This window comes from Vulpes lagopus, chromosome 6, assembly GCF_018345385.1.
Source record: "Vulpes lagopus strain Blue_001 chromosome 6, ASM1834538v1, whole genome shotgun sequence".
In the NCBI taxonomy this organism is placed as follows: Eukaryota; Metazoa; Chordata; class Mammalia; order Carnivora; family Canidae; genus Vulpes; species Vulpes lagopus.
In genome coordinates, this window is record NC_054829.1 from 17,805,558 (window position 1) to 17,827,633 (window position 22,076).

Here is a 22,076-nt window from a genome sequence, read left to right on the forward strand (position 1 = left end):
TTTGAAATCATTTTGGTAAGCTCTCCTCACCCTTCAGAAAATTATCCCAGCAGATTTTCTCTTTGCTGTGGACATCACAGATGTGACGATGTGACCAGCTCTGCCTACCAACCACCTCCCATCCCCACCTCCACACCATATGACTGATTCATGAGAGCATGGCTCCTTTCCAAAGACAGGCCACCACAGTAGGTTGGGGTTAGGAGGACACTAATCCCAGCCAGGCCCTGGCACAGTAAGGACTCCAGAGCTATAATGAACTCAATTCTCCATGGTGGTAGTTGATGGTAAGTGGGGGGGCAGCCCTGCCTCCTCCAGGCTGACCCCTAGGCCTCCCTGGAGGAGATAGAGCCCCCAAATGAGCTGCAGCACCACCTAGAGCATCGGCTGACACTAATGGTTGGAGGCACCCCTGTGCATGCCAGAGACAGGCCTGTTCCTCATGAGAGAGAGCTTGGCCTACCCAGGTGGGCTACACACCATGTGATGTGTGATGGCAAGGTGGAGCACTACAGCATCACATGAGCACACTCACCACTGATGAGGAGGTTGCACTTTGAGAAAATGATGCCATTGGTGGAGACCATCTCTTACACTCAGATGGCCTTATGAAGCCATGATCATGGAGCTCACAGTGGTGGCCCTGGAGGAGCTCTTCCACTGCAGCTGGGCACTAAACAATGACCTGAAGATGTGCAGACCACAGTGGAGGGGAGGGGTGTTGGAGACCGATGCTGGGCGGTTACTGAGGGAACAAAGTCTCTGTTCAGTGCATGAAGAATGATGCCACTGCCCAGGTCTTCCTGGATGAATCCTGGGTTGTGACACAGATTGACCACAGCAAGCAGGCACGGCTTCTGAGTGGAGGAGAAAGGCAGCCACTACATCGTCACTGAGTACATGGCCAAGGGAGCCTGGTGGATTGTCTGCCTCCCAGACTGTCTCCTCAAGTTCTCACTAGAAGGCCTTAAAGCCATGAAATACCTGGAGGACAACTGCTTTGTGCATTGGCACCTGGCCACTGCAACATGCTGATGTCCAAGGACAACATGGCCAAGGTCGGTGATTTCCACTTCACCAGAAAAGCAAGCTTCAGGTCAGGTGGGCAGTCCCCACAGCCCTAAAAGAGAAAAAATTCTCCACCTAGTCTAGGGTGTAGAGTTTTGGAAACATTCTCTGGGAAATCTATTTCTTTGAGAGTGCTCCTTGTCTAAGAATTCCTGTGAAGGACCTTGTCCCTCAGGTGAAGGGTTACAAGATGGATGTCCCCAGGGCTGCCCACCTGCAGTGCACAAAGTCAGGAAGAAATATGGGCACCTGGACTCTGTCCCTTGGCCCTCCTTCCTGCAGTTACACGAAAAGCTCCAGTACATCCAAACCCATAAATAACACCTCTGGCTGCCAACTTCTGCCCAGGTCATGGGAGGGTGGGGAGTGAGTCTGGATAGATTGTGGGCCTGGTGCCTCCACTCACTGGGCCCAAACCCGAACTGAGCCCAGAGGGACAGTGGGTTTCCTTCCCCTGTCCCAGCCTGTGCACCTTCTGTCCTCTACCCTAGATCCCACCTAAGCCTGGGAAGTTCTCTCATAGACCAGACTGTGGGGCTTGATCCACTCTAAAGTTCAAGAAGGGAGGAAGTAGACACCTCTTATCATGGTCAGACTTCCTCTAGCTGCCCATCTTGCCTTCTTAGAGTTTTATTCTTTTCCTTTTTGTGAGATTTTTATTTTCAATATGTGTTTTTATCATAATAATTATTATTAATTTTCATGATAAGAAAGGAAATGGGCATTTTACAAGTACAAGAAGTACAAATCTAATTTTTCCTATCCTGCCTACGAAGGTTGGGGAGAGGAGGATTCTCTTTAGGGACTCATCTCTGAAGCCTTGTTGCCCACTCTGTGATCTCTGTTGGGTGATGCCTCAGTCTCTGTCTTTTGCTCTTGACCATTTGCACTGTTCACATGTACTTAAGGCAGACATCTGTCAGGGATTTACATAGCTCAGGTGCCACTTCGGCCCACCCACCTTCCTTGTGAGGTGGGATCATAATAAACCACTCCATAAAGGGAAAATATGCATAAACAAAATATTAGGATGAACACTGGCATCTACCAATTAGTGTGCAAAATATTATTTGTTGACATTATTAGACATTAATAGGTAAACATTAACAATCAGAATTGTACTATCTTGGAGACTTTTGATATCTATTGGGCAAACCAAGCATATATATTTACCAGGACCTATTTTCTGACACTTTCCTCTTGACAATAGAGGCATCAGCATCTGTATCAAAGGGTGAAAGAGCAGTGAAATTCTTCACTGGGGCCATCTCCTGAGCTCCCTGAATACAACCTCAGTATTGACATGAAGGACTTTGGAATCAGGAAACCTGGGTATGTGTCCTATTTGAATCCCTGACTAGATTGGGACTTCAGCTATCAGCGTAATTTATCTAAAGTCCAGTTTCCTCACATGTAAAAAAAAAAAAAAAAAGGTGATCAATGTTACATACTTCATAATACTCTTCTTAGCACTATGTGAGAAAATAGGTTCTACTCTTCAACTAGTTCATGAGGAGCACCAAATGACTTCACTCATAATTTCAGTTATTGTCAAGTCACTGATAGAATCTAGGAAATGATGATACCCAGTGAAGAATGCTTAGTCAGACTAGTCATGGAATGAGAATCATCCACCTATTAAATCAGGGATGCTCAGACCTAGAAGGAAAGGCAAGCTTGCAATCCATAGATTATGTGGGATTTGAAGTTGGAACTCTGCTGACTAAAATTGTCTATGGTTACAAGATTTAGAATTTAGAAATTAGAATTAGAAAGATGAGGTTTTGAATCTCTTAGATAAGTTACTAAAGCATCCACATCGTAGTTTCCTACTCCAAACATAGGGATTCATATTTTTTTTAATGAACTTATATCAAATGCTTAGCATGCACTCATTTGCTGGTGATTAAATATTAAGAGGATCTAGTAGATGATGTATATTGAGTTCTTAGTATATTTCCTATCAAATACTAAGCTGCTTCCCACATTTAGGGGCTGCTTTTGTTATTCACCAATTACTATATTTATATTTAAGACTTCATTATGCTAAAATTATGCATTTCCTTGCATAGCATATGACCAATTCTGGCAGGGGCAACCCACAAATGACAATGTGAATAGTGCCCCCAGGTTAGTCTGTTGTTAATTTTTAAATTTTATTTATTAAAATAATATGAGAGACACACAGAGAGAGGCAGAGACGAGACGCAGGCAGAGGGAGAAACAGGCTTCCTGTGGGAACCTGATGCAGGACTTGATCCGTGGACAGGGGCATTAAGCCCTGAGTTGAAGGCAGACGCTCCACCATTGAGCCCTCAGGTGTTCCTGCCCTGAGGTTTGACATATACCTCATATTTAAAGTAAATCTTAGCTCACCCCATTCTGATGTTAATTTACCAAAATATAATTAAATAGTAAATATTTTAGCATTGCACAATATTATTCCTTAATAACATTTGTGAGAAATTATCAGGCTTAGCATGGTCTTAAGCATTCTTGTGACTACTTAAAGATCTAATCATTCTTGGAGATCATTTTAATTTTTAAATATCTAAATGTACTTAAAAAATTGCACACATATAAATCATTTTAAAAGCCCTTGGAAAGAAAATAAAATCCAAGTTTTTTTTTTTTTAAGATTTTATCTATTACTCATGAGAGACACACACACAGAGACAGAGGCAGAGACATAGGCAGAGAGAGAAGGAGGGTCCATGCAGGGAGGCGGATGTGGGACTCAATCCCAGGATCACGCCCTGGGCTAAAAGCAGGTGCTCAACTGCTAAGCCACCCAGCCGTCCCCCAAGTATTTTTGATATGTAAACTAGTGTCAGCCCCAAAAGACCATCAATTAGGAGAAATTTGATGATTATTTTTCCTTTGACTAGTAAAAATTTATTTCATGATGTGCCCTAAACAGAGTATCTTAATCAAAATATTCACATTTTGATTTTGATTCTCTAACAATGACCTAGTTGGAAAGAGTGAATATAATTTCTTTTGCTATGAGATGATATCCACGTAGTCACAGGAAAGACCCTGTTTCAACCTTTGTGAATATTGCTCTGGATTTATACTCTGCTTACATCTTTTCTTTTACTGCCTCTCAAGAACATACTGACAACCAGCCCTAGAAATAAAAAAAATATCTTTTTAGATTTCACAACCTATTTTATTCTAACTTTAGATACTGTTTTATTTTGTTTGACTATGCAAAATCCTAAATTCAAAATCACAGAACAAGTGTTTTAAATGAAATTTCAACCCATTGAGTAAATCTATGTTTTCTAATGTTTATAGCTAAGAGTTTGTTTTGAACAGTATGTGTGTGTGTGTGTGTGTGTGTGTGTGTGTGTGTGTGTTAAATTCATACACTAACACTGGGAACTTCTTTGGAATATATTCCCTATCAGAATTTTCACAGACAATTCTATATATTGTTTAACGTTAAAACGAGGGATGCCGTCACTCAAAACTTAGTCACCAAATGAAGCAATTTTGAAAATATTTAAGAACTTGCCATTTACCAGTTCTAGAATTATTATTCTCAGTTTTTGACTCATGTTACACAATTAGATGTAAAAGTCTATGTGTGAAAGCTTAGGAAAGTGTTAATTCTGCATGCTCTGAACACCTAGAATTATAAGACTATAGACCGAAAAATATTTAATAGAAACATAAGATGATGACCTTTCCTACAAAAATCTCATATAAGCTTTTCTTTTTATTCCCTAATCTTTTCGTAAACACATCTGTCATACCTGCCTCATTATGGCAGAATTACAAGTAAATAATCAAATCCGTTCTCTTTGAAACATGAGGACCATTACTTCTGGGTTTTCATCATTACTGTGGCCCATAATGAGTTACTTGAATTAAGACACAAGTAAAAGAAATATTGCCTTCTTGGTGATCTACAAAGTCAGGCATGAAGCTAGGTACTATATTATTTTATCTTATTTGTGACCCTCTGAAGTATATGAACCCAGATATCATCTGAAGTTCCCCTGCTCTATTTTTAGGGTTTTTAAAAAATTGTTCCTATTCTGTTTACTTATTGACAGAATTCCATTCCTTTCCCTGATACTTCTGTGACTACTCAGGGCCTATATTCTTATGATCAACTTTGTAATGATTTTCTATTCATACTATTCCTTGATCAAATTCTATTTGGCCTTCCTGCCTCTTCCTTTCTTGCTTCCTTGTGAAATCTAAAGCTATAGTTTTCTATACTTTGGTTTCCCCCCACCTCAAAATAATAGTCACGCCAGCGGTAGTATTAAATTTTGCCAAAGACCTGGCCCTAAAAGCAACAGACTAGGACAAAACAGCACAGAGATTCTGCATATAAGAAAGACAGTAAGACAATTTCAAGTGGGCAAGATGTCTAGTCACACTTCTTTAGACTTTTTTTTTTCATAGAAGACCCTTATTGACCAACATTGGGAATTTCTCACCAGTAGCTTAGAAGGAACATTATGTCTTGTTCACTTCTGTTTTCTCAGTGCTGATGACTGTGCCTAGCTCATGATATGGACTCAATACTGGATTAAAAATGGGCCAATTTTCCACCTAAACTCTATTTACCTCCCACTATGATGTTCCTCTAAAGCCCTCCCTTCTGTGTTCACATTTATCTTCATTAAAATCTCTAATTGTTTCCCACTTTATTTTATAGAGCAATTTAGCTCTTGCTTTGTCTGCTCTATTTCATTATAGTTATGCATTGAGAGCCAACCTTCCACAATCAAAATGACGCCTCAGAAGGTTTCTGTTAAACAAATATAATTCTCTTCTTATGTGCTTGCTTTCTGTGTGTGTGTGTATGTGTGTATGCATACATGCATGTATGTAACCTTTACTTGGCTCGTTCCATATAACAAAGTAAACCAAACTAATCATTCAATATCAGCTGTTTAGGAAGATTTCTACCTTCTCCATAACCTATGATGTTTTGAATTACTTATTTTAATTTCTTTAATCATATTTCTTTAGATTAATTTAGATTGAATGACTTCCTTAAACAATCTAAACTAAAGAGTAATTTTCTTCTGCAAGTTATTTGTCATCCATAATTTCTTTCTTTGGTCTGTGATGTATAATAGCCTTCATATATGAAACATATTATCTTTTAGAATTTTATAAAATATCCGTATATGTGGCTATCACTCCCTGGTCAGTCAACCACTGCATTATTATAACGTAAAACTGCTAGATGTTGTTGGGGCCCAGACTCACACATACAGTGAGATAGCTATCTCTCAGATGTTAACTTTCCTCCTCTGTGAAAACAACTATCACTGAAGTCCCCGTCTATCTCATCATCCTGAGGATCAGATGCAGTAATTATTCAAAATATTTTGAAAAATAATAATTTAATATATTGCTGTTTTAAAAACTATTTTTCATAGTTAAATGTAATGAAACCAATCAGATAATACCAAAACAAAGATATTAAGCATTCAATTGATATACTTTTAATAAAAAAAAAATGAGACTTCTTTTAAGAAGCTCTGGTCATGGGATCCCTGGGTGGCGCAGCGGTTTGGCGCCTGCCTTTGGCCCAGGGCGCGATCCTGGAAACCCGGGATCGAATCCCACGTCGGGCTCTCGGTGCATGGAGCCTGCTTCTCCCTCTGCCTGTGTCTCTGCCTCTCTCTCTCTCTTTCTGTGACTATCATAAATAAATTAACAAATAAATAAAAAGAAGCTCTGGTCACCTTTTGTCTCCTTTAGACATTTTTCAAGGAAGCTCTAATACTACTCTCAAGTATACTTTGGAAAAGTATAATCACAGTTTTATAAAATGTATTCCATTGCCAATATCATAATCATCTGATTAGATACTGTTAATGAGATACCATTTAAATATGAATGCTGGTCTACATCTACTAATATTACTAATGGTGATCTCATATCAGTAAAATATACACCAATTACACAAACAACATTTTTAAACACAGGAGTGGTTTTCTAACTAATTCAGTTTTATAGTTCCCGTAAAGTTAAATGGGGAAAGAAAACAAACACATAAATGTCAGAAAAGTAAATTACATTTATGTCATTTTATTTCCACTAAAATAAGGTTTATTTTACTAGAAGCAGAACTAGTAACATCATTAAAAAAAAAAAGAGGTGCAAAATTACTAAGTTCTACTTTATACTTTAGCAATAAACATATTTCTTCACTTTCTACAGCTTTTTCAATAATGTTTGCTGGTTCCGGACCAGTTTTAAAAAGCTCTTATTGGAGAATAATGATTGCGAATAACTCCATTAGCATGCATTTATTTGTATTTATTTATTTTGAATAGATGTGCCTGTTCTCACTGATATCCCTGATTTCATTGTCCATAAAAAGTGGCTACCTCACTGTCCATAAAACCATACAGCCCTTGCCAAATTATTTTGGTGGCATGATCCGGCTTCAAACAACGGGTGACTCATTTTAATTTACACTAATAATATCTCTGTCTTACAAATATCCATTTACCGTGCTCAACATTTCTTTATCTTACTCGATTTAACGCTGTGATGTTCTAACTAGGACTCCCATTGGAAATTCAGGAAAACAAGACTAACGTCAAGTCGGTATTATTTTAATCAAATTATGTTTATTTTTAAAAAAATACTAGAGTTCAGTCTGTAAGTGGCAAATCGATCATGAGAATGTAACACAGAGGCAATCTTCTCACCCCAGCCGTGGTCCGAAAAGAAAAGACACAAAGGATCCCACAAAAAGCTGAGTCAGGTTGTAGCCCAATCATTGCCTTTAAATTAAATCTCTTTGGCACCCTGAAAGAGAGAGATTGGGTAAAAAAAAAAAGAAAGAAAATAGAGAGTGAGCCAGAATAGTCAAAATGCATCTCTTTTTGGAAATGCCTAGAAAATTTGCAATCTGTCCTGAAAATCAGACTCTTCTTTCTCTTTTAATCCCTATGGCTTTCTGCTCTTCTTTCAGCTGGGCTAGTCACAGGCCCTGTGGCAGTGAGGAAGGACCCCTCCCTCAAGACCAGCTTTGATTGTTCACTTCACAATGGCTCCTGACAGAAGCTTCCCAGATTTGGCCAAGCAAACCCTTGTGAAGTGTCTGCTGGCTGTTATCACATTCCAACCTGCTGGCCACTTGCAAATATGATTCTGTTTAAAAGCCAGTTGATCCTCTGCTGCTGCTCTCAGGGAGAGGGGGTGGGTGGGCAGGTTCCCAGAGGCTCAAGCTGCCACCACATGAGAGCTCATGCTGCTGATGCCAAGGAACAAAACTAAGTCCATTTTTAGACTCCACATTAGACCAAGAGAGTAATCAAAGGGGTGGTGTGAGGAAAAAAAAAAAAAAAGCTACTAGAAAAGGCTTGCCAAGGAGCAAATATTTCAGATATCACAGAGAGGTATAACTAGAAAGATGCTTCTTATTCAAAATGGCTACTTCCCTCGACCCCATGCACACATGGCTTTACAATTCTCCCATTATTTATCTGTCTCATCAGACTAGACTCTCCAGGTCCTTGCACAGGCTTGACATCAAGTTAGCATCCAATAAATATTGATAGAATACATGAATGAATGCATTACTCATGTTAACTTCATGGCCACCTAAACTGCCATCTCTTGCTTCAGATCTTCCATGTTTTACACTAAAAAGGTATTTCATGTATTTGAGGTTATGGACTGCCCTTATGACTCTCTTGAGTTCAGTATTTTGTGTCTCTTCTCTTTAAACATTTAAGCAGCTGCTGTAGGTGAGAATGATTTTGATCCCCTGGATACCTCTGACAACCCACAGAAGTTTAGGTTTATCAAGACTGAGAGGCAGAGGAGAGCTGTGGCTGGTAGATAATAAGCTGAGGCCAGGAATGCTCTAAGCATTTTACCATGCACAGGGTAGTCCCCACAGCAAGGGATTTTTCTGGGTCTGACAAAAATCCAAAGGCAGGGAAACTGCTAGTGTAGGCAGTTAGGTAGACCAGAGCAGGAGGGGAAAAAGGAGGATGACAGATGGAAACGGCCTGGGAACACTCGGTCTCCCTTAGGCCAACCTCTTTTGTGGTTTTGCACAGTCTGATCAGCAGAAGATACAGGTCACAGGGATGTCTCCAACTTTGGAGCATGCACACTTGAAAGCCTTGTCTGCTAGTACCCCCCAAAAGCTGTTATAATGTCATTATGGTACCATTTGCATTGTGGATTTACCCACCCCCTTATCCCCACCAAAAAAAAAAAACAAAACCAAAAAAAAAAAAAGAAACACAATTCAGAACTCAGTGGACTGCTACTTACCCTTGGGTCATCCCACTCCTGTCTCTGAAGTTTCCTTTTGCTTTTGCTGAATAAAACCTCGACTGCTTTAATGCTCTCTCTACAGAGTCCCTTGAGAATTTAAAGCCAAATTCTAGAATGCAAGATGCATTTGCTTTCCAACCTTTTTTTGGATGGCCACTTCAGTGACAAATTAGGAACATAATGTGAATAAAGTAAAAATATGAGGCCTTTTCCTCTGCCTAATTATTTGCTCTGCATTTTAAAGGTCTAAGGTAGAGAAAATGAATCAGCTTTTGGTATCAGAATGAGCTATACATTAGTAACTTTCTGCTCTATCCCATGTGTGATTACTCAGAAAAAGCTAAATATATTTAAAAAACAAAATCATTTAAAAAAACAGAAATAAGTGACCTTCTGTTTCCTTCTTCCTACTGAATAACTTTCCTGAAAGCTAAATAAGTTGGCCTCCAAAGCTACAGATGAGCTGCTCTAGATTATTCTCTCTCTCTCTCTCTCTCTCTCTCATCTCCTTTCTACATTTGCCACTGATTTCTCTAGGCTAGAAGTTAATCACAGAGTTGGCCTAGTTCCTGATCTTACTTCTATCTTGAGACCACAAAGCCAGTTGTTAAATTTTGGCCTTTCTCTTACTTGCTGTCACTTGATCCAAATCTTAAACCAGCACTTCTCACTATAAAAGGCAACCCAGAAACCAACCACCAATGTAAGTAATGAGGGATAGTCAAAAGAAAGACAGGCAGGGGCCAGGGGCCCCATGAATAAGTGCCTGACAGATAGATGCATGCTTGCACAAACCTGATTGGGTGAGGTGAGCTTGGAGGGTTAATCAGATTAAAACAGCCTGCCAAGGGATCCCTGGGTGGCTCAGCAGTTTAGCGCCTGCCTTTGGCCCAGGGCACTATCCTGGAGTCCCGGGATTGAGTCCCACATCGGGCTCCTGGCATGGAGCCTGATTCTCCCTCTGCCCGTGTCTCTGCCTCTCTCTCTCTCTGTGTCTATCATGAATGGATAAATAAAATCTTAAAAAAAAAAAAAAAAAAAAAACAAGCCTGCCAAAAATCTCATAAAAACCCCTAGACTTAGAAACTCTGGCAACAACCCTCTGGGGTGCCCTCCCTCTTAGGAACTTTGTACTATTGCTGCCCACCACTATTCATCTGGTCTACCTCTTCATTCTCTGAAATGGTGTGATCAAGAACACCAGGTACTAAAGGAAAAAAAAATCTGACACTTAAGGTGTTTCTCAAACATCTGCCTTGCTTGAATTAATAACTCTCAGTCACATCCTTATGTTTTGTAACCTTAACCTGCATATTCTGATTCTAGTAACGGGAACAATAACTCAATTCTCGAAGGCAATTAGTGTATAAAACTCTAAAAACATTCATAAAACATTTATTCATTCATTTCTCTGTCAGTGGATATCTACTAAATGTCCTTGATGTCTCAGAACCAAGGTTGGGTAAAATGAAGAGCAATGGGTGACTCGAGCAAAGTTTACTTCTAAATAAATCTAACAGGACCATATTGGTAAAAGAAACATAAAGTCGGGTCAGGCCAAGTTTATTAATATGGGCTTATGAAGCAGAGACTCTGCATTTAATGTTGTAGTTCTAGGAGTTGGGAAGAGCTCTAACAGTTTGGTTGTTTGGCCGAAGCATGGGCCCAATATGGCCCCTAAAGAGTGAGCTGGAAATGCCAGTCATGTATTAGTTTAATGTAGGATAAGGAAGTCAGAGTCTTAGAGAGATTGGAATATCAGAGAGGATTTGTCACTTAAGACCTATTGAAATGTGTATGGCCCCCCAGTTCTGCTACAACACTGCCTTCTTTGTCCGAGCCAGCATTCACCTATTCTTTCTTGGGGTGTTCCCTATGATCACTTGACAGAGGAAGAGAAGACTCAGGACTGTCTTTATAGGCCATTCTACCTGATGTCCAAGAACCATATTAAAGTGGACAGCTGCAGCACTCTAGTCCCTACCTGGGACATCCAATGGAGGACAGTGGTGGAGGACTATCCTCCCAGTAGGCAGAATTTTGAGTGGTACACATAGTTGTTCACTTTGCTTGGAAGGAGAAATGGCCACATGTGTGATTATTTATTAATTCATAGACTGTGGGTGGTCAGAGACTTGGAAGGAAGATGTTTAAAAACTTAGTGACAAGGAAAATTGGGAAGAACTACGTGAACGGACCTCTCTGAATGGGTAGAAAAACATCAAGATACATGTGTCCCATTTGAATACTCAATAAAGGGTGACCTCTGCAGAAAAGGATTTTAGTAATCAAGTGGATTGGATGACCCACTCAGGGGACACATGTATCCAGTCAGCCTCTTCCCCACAGTTATTCCTGCCATCACCCAACAGGCTCATGAACAAAGTGGCCATGGTGGTAAGGAGAGGGGTTATGCATGCTCTTTGCAACATAGACTCCACTCTCCAAGGTAGACCTGTCTATGTCCCCTGATGAGTGCCTAGTCTTCCAGTAGCAGAGACCAATATTGAGGCCCCAGCGTAGCATCATTCTATGGAGAGTTTAACAACCTAGGTAGTGGCAGGGTGATTACTTGCCAGCTTCCATCATGGAAGAGTCAACATTTTGATCTTGCTAGAGTAGACATGGACTTAAATCCAGATTTATCTTCCCCACCCACAATGCTTTCACCAGGAGATACAATGATTGCATTGAGCTAGAAGTTAAAACTGTCACCTGATCACTTTGTGTTCCTTATACCTCTGAATCAATAGACTAAAAGGGAGTTAATGTACTGGCTGGGATGATTGATCCTGATTACCAGGAGGAAACTGGACTGCTCCTTACAATGGAGGTAAGAGAGAACATGACTAGAATAAAGGATTGCTTAGGCTGTCTCTTAGGATTTCTATGCCTCATAATTAAGTCAATGCAAATCTCTAACAACTCAATCCAGGCAGGATTACTAGTGGTCCAGACTCTTCAGAAATTAAGATTTGAGACATAGTACCAAGTAAAGAACCACCACCACTTGAGGTGCTTGCTGAAGCCAATGGGAATATCAAATGGATATTAGAAGATAAAGACTATAAATACCAGCTATGACTATGTGCCTAGTTACAAAAAGAAAGACTGTAATTGTCATGAGCATTTCCTCATATTTTGTTACGAATATGTTTGTGTGTGTGTCCGTGTGTGTATGTATGCAATGCCAATGTCTTTTATTTTCTTTTGTTCCCTGATCACGTAATATAAGGAATATTAACTTTATAATATTTAAGTTATAAGATATCAAAGAGAAAAGTAAATGTAATTCAAGAACTTTACCTCATCTTCTGGGGAATTTTAGTGCATTTCCAGCTGTAGCAGGCTAGTCGTATCATGGGGGGTGGAATTGTGACCTTGTTATTCTCCTTACTTGGAGATTAAGTGTGGTTTAAGAAGCTACGTATGGGTGGCAAGTTAACAAGGGACTTGTGATTATTAATTTTATGAGTCAACTTGACGGAGCAATGGGGTGTCCAGATAATTGGTAAAACATCATTCTGGGTGTTCCTGTAAAGGTATTTTCAGAAGAGATTAATATTGGAATTGGCAGACTGAGTAAAGCTGATGGTCCTCCTTAATTTGAGTGGTCCTCATTCAATCGGTTGAAGGCTTGGATAGAATGAAAAGCCTGACTGAGAAGAAGAGGGAGATTTCTCTGCCTATTCGATATGAGATTGTGGATTGTTTTTGGTTTTGTTTGTTTGATTGTTTGTTTCTTACCTTCAAATGCAAACTAAAGCTTTGGGGATCCTTGCTTCTAGAGCCTACTGGCTTTTGGACCAGAACTAAACCATTGACACTTTTGGATCTCCAGCTTGCCAACTGCATACTTTAAGATTTCTCAACTTCCTTAGTCTATTATCTTCTAGGAATTTTGGAAAACATACTGAGCAAGACAGACATGGTGCCTATTCTCCTAGTGGTCACAATCTAAGAACTTTATAGTTATTCAGTCTTGCACAGGACATGAATTATGTCTGATACTAGTTTTAACCATTCCCTAACATCAGAATTTTGTGTTTACACTTTTTTTCTACCTTCTTTTATGTTCTTTTCTTTCTTTTTATCTGCCACAATATGTACTTACTGAGAACCTATAATGAGCAATACAGAGTGCTAAGGACCTTGCTGGATACAAGATAAAAGTGACTTTGTCTTTCCCTCAATGAGTTCAAAGGGATCTGCTAACTGACAGGGTTAATATATGAAGAAAGAAATAATTTTAGTAAAGTAAATGTATGAAGGAAGGCTTCAGGGAGGAAGAGACTTTTTAGGTGATCCTTTAAAGGAAGCAGGTCTCCCACAGGAAAGAGTTGTAAGCTCAAACTAAGTTGATGGTTCAAATTGAGCAACAATTTCAGAATAGCTAATGAATTTATTGAAGGTGAAATTTTTGGCCTCATGTGGTTAGGTTAAGATCTCTGCTTTGGGAAAAAAATACCAAATGCAGGTCCAGGAAGAGCCTAGAATGGTGTACTGAGAAATTTAGAGAATCTATTTCCTATACCATCAGGATGTAACATAAATAAGTGTAGATATGTAAATATTGGAGCAATAAATTATTTATAGAAATAACATTGCAAAATGGAAACTCTAAACCAGTTTTAAGTTCCTGCTTCATCCCCTGATAGATTTGGGTTTCTATTGAGCTATAAAAACAAAGCATTGTCATGCTGTGTTTATTATGGAAAAATCTCTCTGTCCTGCTTAAATGATTTTAGTTTTCAACAACTTCAGATGACAGACTGTAATTTTGCCTTTCAAGCCAACTTACATTGTCTTTTCTGAAGGAAAATCACCTAGATTTGTCATGCCTGTTGCAAATTACTTCTAAATGTGCCTCATATCTTAGTGTATAATTCATGATTGATACTTTATTTATTTAGCTTTTTTTTTTTAACCAAAAAGTTTTCAGGGTATATTAAGAAAAGTGAATCAATATATCATCAGAATCCTTGGAAAATTCATTCCTTTAGTAACATTTTTGGTAGGTGTTCATGAACTTGTTTTGTTTCTTTTGAGGTCAAATATTAAAAGTTACTTTCAAAGTTACAATTATTTTAGGAAATTTAAGTTGATAAGAGGATTTGGGAAAAGTTACAATTTTTAGTGAGAACTTCAGTACTCTGAATTATTCTATAGAAGGTATCATTTTAATGCTTTTTCATGACTTTTACAACTATACTGACTATAATATTAGGTAATTTGCCTTGACTACCTCTATGTTCCCTTCCATCTTAAAGTTTCTATGATTCAAAATTTCCAAAATGATAGCTTCTCTATAGAAACTCTCAGTAAACATTAGCATAAATGAACATGGAAAATAAAGTAGGTTTCTTTCTGTAACTCTAAGCTTACTTTTAGTTATTTAATTAAGTTTCAGAATACCTTTGTTCCTCAAAAGTCCAGGGACATGCACTATTAAAGATAATTTTCTCTGATACTTCAGTAATCATATCTGTTTTTTTTCAGTAATCATATTTGAAAAAAATAACTTGAAGATATTTTAAAAGTCATCCTTTAAAACAATTGAAGGTAGTAAAATATAGTAGTTAAAACAATGTGTTTTAGAGTCTGATGACCTGGGGATGTAGTATGGTTATTTCTGTTAACAAGTAATGTGGTCTTTGATGTGTTACCTAACCTTTTCATATGTCAGTTTTCTAAACTATGACACAGAGATAAAATCTAGTATCCCTATTGCATTGTTTCATGAATTAAATGTGATAATAAATTCAGAGCATTTAATACAGTGCCTGGCATAGAGCCCATGATCTATAAATTGTGGCTACTGCACTTAATAAAAATATTAAAAACTGAAGAAGCATCTCTGGCATTTTAAACAAGATTATATTTTGTTTCTTTGAGGTTTGTTGTTTTCATACCTATATTTTCTACATGATAAAGACATCATATATTTTCATAAGTAATTTATCCTGTTTTCACTTTTAGCATTCAATGATAAATTATACTTCATTTACTCATTCAAGTTTCTTCTACTGTATTTCCCATCTTTCTTTCTTGGGCTCTTATGCCAATTTTTAGACATGGCTATAAATTCTTTGACACTGCTACCCTCCTCTTCAGTCTGGGAAGATTTTTAATTACTTCAACCAAAAAATTACAGAAGTAATGCTAAGTGACTTTCAAAAGTGACCAAAAGTATATGCAGCTCCATCTTTGTTCTCTGGAACAGTCCATCTTCCCTTTGTGAACCTCCATGGTAAGACTTCCAACTGCCCTATGCCACTCTGCTGGTGCTTTGGTCTCCAATTCCAGTAGAGTACCATTATTTAGCCATCTCCACTAAGGTGCCAGGTATGCAAATAAAGCATGGTTACCTCATCCACAATATAGGTAAAACAAAATACCCACCATCAATGCCACAAGGGGTAGGAGAATTGGACAGCTGGTTCCTGGAAAATTCCTGAACCATGCAATCATAATATTTTAGTAAATGACTATCACTAAGGTTCTAAATTTGTATAGTTTGTAATGCAGCAGCAATAGATAACCAGAATGAATACATTATTCATGCTTGCCCTTTACACAGTCACCATTTTGATACCAAAATCTTTGCACTTGCTGAAAATAATGGACTTCATAATGAGGTACTTGCATGTACGATTGGAAAGAAGGACCTTCATTTTAGGGAACAGGTAACACTTTTATTGCTCAAGAAACCTATTACAAGTACAATTATTTGCAGGCTACTTTCTGCCTCTATTGTTAATTATATGCAAACGATTTGAATGAAAAATCGAATGTCTATAAGAAGCTCCTCAGAAATACATTTTTTATTACTCTATACAGGTATTAGGTGATGTGTCCATTTATATCACAAAACTTTATTCAGTGGGGAAGTCGCGCTACTGGTACTCTGGCTAAAATTGTGCCATTAATTTATCTTTGTATACAATTATTTATGTTTTTGTATTTTATTTTTTAACTTTAACTTTGATGTACTGTTATCATGCCCTTTGGCTTCTTAAATGTGTCTCATTTTGATAACTCCATTATATTGCATAATGGAAGAAATTGGCCTATTCATTGGATTCTAAAGGGAAAATGGTAAATTATATTATTTTTAATATACACTGTATATTTATTACAGATAAATGGAAAATTAGTATAGCCTGAAGAAAAATACAATAATCTGAATTACTATAACCTCAAAACAAGAAAAAAATAAATGTATATGTTTATACCTTTATAAACATATGTATATTATATATGTGTAGTATATTACAAAAATGGTTTGCTTCTACATATGGCCTGTAAACTTCTTTACTTACATAACAATACATTATGAACAGTAATGCATACTAAACATAGATGTTTGTCATTTTTAATCTCCACATACTTCTTTCCTAAATCACTTGACCTAGTATTGTTATATATTTACATGGTTCTTGATTTTTTACTAATATAAGCAATATAGCAAAGAAAACATCTATATCTTTGTGTACTTGTCCAAGTTATATTTTTAAGGGTGTGTTTTGAAAGGTAGAATTTACAGATCAAAATTTATAAGTGTTTCTCCACTTAATAAAATTTGGTTAAAGGAAGTTGTATATGTATTCAGGTTCATCATGATAATTGTTTAACTTATAAATGAAGAGATGTCAGCAATAAACAGAGCCAAAAAGCAGGGAGCAAAGAAATTTGGGGACTTGCACCACTTGTCTCTGGATTCCTGGGGACTATTATCAGGATTTTGCTTTGCAAAATAATAGATTTTGTTTCCATTTGCAGATTTCAGACAGAAAAATGATTGTTTGCAAAGTCTTGAGCCTGGGAGGATAGTGAGCTGAGTAGGTGTGGGGAGAGTTTCTGTGCGTAGAGCTGTATCATAAATGATTTCATCTCTCAACCCAACATTTTTCTCATGAATTCATATACACCTAGTGATTTAATCAAAACTCAGAAAACTCTACCATAGTCAGTTTTTATATTAGTTAAGCTTAATGTCTCTGTAGAATATTTCAGAAGAGTTTGAACACACATATGCATGCACACATACTATTGGATACTAACACTACTAAAACTTATCTCAGTTTGGCTTCTCTTCATAGTTAGAAAACAAAAGTTTGACATTTTTTCAACAAAATTAGTACCTAAAAATTAAAATTGTAAACATTTTTAAAAACTAGTAGAAACTAGAGTATGCAGGATATATATAAAGAATCATATCCTAAAAAAAAGCATATCCTTCTTATTTGAGAAGTAATAAAAATTATGACAAAGAAAAAAGCAATTTAATTCTGTCTTTAAAATAAAAAGAATTTTTAATATAAAAAACACATAACAAGTAAAATTATGTGCTAAGAAAATATTTATAAATCCATAAAAATAGATAGCTAATATCTACATTATTATTGTCTTAAAAGGAGAGGAATCATCCATTGAAGAAGAAATGTGTTTATAGAATAGGATAGACTTGCTACATTGTGATTTTCCATATTTCAAAACCTAGGGATAGTTGCTATTAATCTTATAAAGTTAACAGTAAAGGATTTAAGGGGCACCTGGTTGGCTCAGTCAGTTAAGCATCTGCCTTCTGCTCAGGTCATGATTTCAGGTGCTCTCTCTCTTTCTCAAATAAATGAAATCCTTAAAAACAAAGCAGTAAGTAACTTAAAATTCTTAATTATTAAAATAATTTGCTATGTTATATTTAAACATTCAAAATGTTTAAAAATCTCTGATCCAAGTGAAGAGAAGGATAAAGATTGTTAATAAGCATATACTTGAAATTGAAGTGTACATAAAGACATTGAGCATAAACAAAATCACTTCAAACAACATTGCAATATTAATTTATTGGCCCTGAATTTTAAAATCATATTAAGGCTTGATAGTCTTTAGAACCCATTCTTTATAAATGGGACTTTTATAGACAAAAGGCAATTTACTTAATAATCAGAAAAGGTTTAGCACCCTTTGGCCCATTAATTATTTTATAAAAAGATCTCCTAAACAAAAATTAAGCAAAAAAAAAAAAAAAAAATCACAAAAACAAAAACAGTAATTTCAATGTTATGTAACAGTAATTTAAAAACTTATCATTTCTTATTGTCACTAATGAGTAGAGTTAAATAAATTAATATAGAGTAATATACATTTTAAAATGTTATAGTGTATAATGAACAGTATCTCTGAAAGCAGACAGAAAAATAAATGCAAAAAATCAGAATATTTCAGCCTTCTTACTTCATCATGTGGCATTATTTTCTCATTACCAAATTCCTCAGAGTGGCCAGATACTTTTGTAATGGCTTTCTTATTAATATTTTTTCTATTCATGTCAACTAATTGATTTAAGATATTAACAAAATTTCCTGTATCCCTTTGGCAAAAACCAGTTCTGGTACTATGTGATGATTTGTAACTTATAATTTTCAAAACCAAGACAAATGTCTGGTTAACTTTGGATCAAAAAAAAAAAAAATCTTTCTGGTTGCAATTTAGCATAGTGATGGGGGAGGATGTTTCCTGGGAAGAGATTGGATTTTGTAAAATTTTCATTGAAATTTCATTTCTTCAAAAAAATCCTGAGATAAGACATTGTCTTAAAATTATAAATGAATTGTAATGATATGTTAGATTATTTTAGTTAAATATCTCTCTGTCTTGCTCTGCATAATCCTAAGGCCTTAAAATTCTGTAACCCTGAATGAATGAGTCTTAAAAAATCATGATATGCTGCTGCACTTCAAAAGTATAATAATGAATATTATGTAGAAATATGTTTATAAATGAGACAACATAATATAATAATAATAAAATATATCCCCAGCCATAATTAGAAGTACTTAGCTAATTTTATGGCAAAAGGCTAAAAAAGAGATTTAACTGTAAATATATTGTATTATGATTTGGAAATTCATGAAATCACTCATTTATGTATCTTTTCAAAAATAGTTATTGAATACTAGCTATATTTCCAGTGTTTTTACACTTAGAATTATGAGCAATTGCCCTTTCTATTTTTCTGTGAATTTTCCTTAATTAGGAGATCTACATATTAAAAATATAATAATATTTTTTGTTTTCATATGATATTAAACAAAAAATTGCTTAAATAAGAAGAAAAACTGGGGGGGGGGTGTTGTGACTCAGCTGAATGAAAGGTATTAAAGGGGATCATTGGTGTAAAACTGCAGAAGACAATGGGAAAGAAGCAAGTTCAAGGAATTGAAAAAGGAAGATAGAAAAATTAATCAGAGGCTGCAAAACTGCAAAACATTACTGAAAGAAATTAAAGACCTAAATAAATGAAAAGATAACATATAATCATGGATTGGAAGACTTATTATTTCTAAGATGGAAATATTACCCAAATAATTCTATAGATAGGTGCCATTTCTATCAACATTCCAATTGCCTTTTTTTTTCCAGAAGTGGGAAAGCTGATTCTCAAGTTCATAGGAAACTTAAAGGGGCTCTGAATCATCAAAACAATATTTAAAAAAAAAGGAAAGACGATTCACACTTCCAAATTTCAAAATTTGTTACAAAGTTGCAGTAATAGAGCACGTGGGTAGCTCAGCTGTTAAGCCTGCACCTTGGGCTTAGGTCATGATCCCAGGGTTCTGGGATTGAGCCCTGTGTAGGCTGAGCTCTCAGCTCAGCGGGGAGCATGCTTCTCTCTCTCTCTCTGCCCCTGTTTCCCCACTCACTTGCTCTCTCTCTCTCAAATAAATAAATAAAATCTTAAAAAAACAAACAAACCCACAAAGGTACAATAATAAAGACTGTGTGGTACTAGCATAAGGATAGACATATGATCAAAGAAATGGAGCTGCGTCCATAAATAAGTGCATACATTTATAGCTAATGGATTCCAACAAAGGTTCTGTGACCATTCCATGGAGGAAAAAATAGTCCCTTCAACAAATGGTGGTAGGACAACTGAATATTCACGAACAAAAAAATGAAGGGGGGACCTATTTTAATCCTCCAAAAAAATAACTCATAGTGGATTAACAACTTAAATATAATGGTTAAACTCATAAAACTTTTAGAAGAAAACATAGGTAGAAATATTCATGACCTTGTATTTGGCAATGGGTTTTTAGATATAACACCAAAACAAAAGATGAAAAAATTAGACTTCATTAAAATTAAAACATTTTGTGCATCAAAGGGCATTATCAAGAAAGAGAAAAGATAATCTGTAGAATGGGAAAGATATTGTGCATCACATATCTGATGAGGGTTTTGTATTCATCAGAGGTTTCCAGAGAAACAGAACCAATAGGAGAGAGAGAATACATAGATGATAGATGGTTGGATAGATGATGATAGATGATGATAGATAGATAGATGATAGATGATAGATAGATGATAGATAGATAGATAGGTAGATAGATAGATAGATAGATAGATAGATAGATAGATAGATAGATATGGTTTTTATTATTGTAATTGCCTCACACTGATATGGAAGTAGAGACACTCTACCGGCTGTCATATGCAAGCTGGAGAGCCAGGGAAGCCCTCAGTATAATTCAGAGTCTGAAGGCCTGAGAAACAGGGATGCTGATGGTGTAAGTCCCAGAGTCTGAAAGTCTGAAAACCAGTAGCTTTGATGTCTGAGATAAAAGATAGGCATTCCAGCTCAGGAAATGTGAGGGAATTTACCCTCCATTTGTCTTTTTGTTTCACACCAGCCCCCAAGGTTTAAATGATACTGACCTACTTTGCTGAGAGTTATTCTCTTTACTCAATCTACTGAATCAAATGCTAATCCACACCCAGAAGTAATATTTTACCAGGTATGTGAGCATCCGTTAGTCCAGTCAAGACATATATAGACATATATAACTAACACAGATTTAATATTTGGAATATATAAAGAACTCCAAAAATCAATAATAAAAGACAAACAACCTACTTAAATGGGCAAAAGACTTGAATAGATTTTTTTTCTAGAGAAGATATACAAATGCTCAAAAAAACACATGAAAAGATACATGATGTCACTAGTCTTTAGGGAAATGCAAGTCAAAATCCTTGATATCTGCTAGGATAGCTATAACATTTTTTTGAAAGTGGAAAATAACATCATTAGAAAGAATGTGGACAAATTGAATGTACTGCCAAGTAGGAATGTAAATGGTTCATCTCTGTGGAAAGCAGTCTGGTGGTTCTTCAAAAAATTTAAATGTAGAATTATCATAGGGCCACTTAACTACATTCCTGTGTGTACACAAAAGAATTGAGACAGATACTCAAACATATTCCTGCACATTCATGTTCATAACAGTAGCAATATTCATAATACTCGAGTGTTAATGTTAACACTCTTGTTAATGAACTCCATTTCATTAAAAACATGACCTCTGGATTTGCATAGTATGTAACTATCATCTCAATAAAAAATACGAAAACAAGAATAAATTAAAAGTATTCAAATACTCTACTTCAGAGGGGCCAAATATGATTTGTTTTCTAATACTTGCTGACTAAAAGTAATTATAAAAAACCCCTCTAAACCCAAACCAATATGGAAAGGAGTAAGACTCATATCAACATCATCATCATTGGTCATGTAGGTCGGCCAAGTCTATCACTACTGGTCATCTGATCTACAAATGTGGTGTGGTCAAATAGTCTAGAGGGGCCAAATATAATTTGTTTTCTAACACTTGCTGACTAAAAGTAATTATAAAAAACCCCTCTAAACCCAAACCAAA

At 36.4% G+C, this 22,076-nt stretch overlaps 1 pseudogene; it reads left to right on the forward strand.

Annotated features, from left to right (window-relative positions):
- Positions 1–731: 731 nt before the first annotated feature.
- On the forward strand, positions 732–1,494 carry LOC121492499 (annotated as a pseudogene).
- Positions 1,495–22,076: the final 20,582 nt, after the last annotated feature.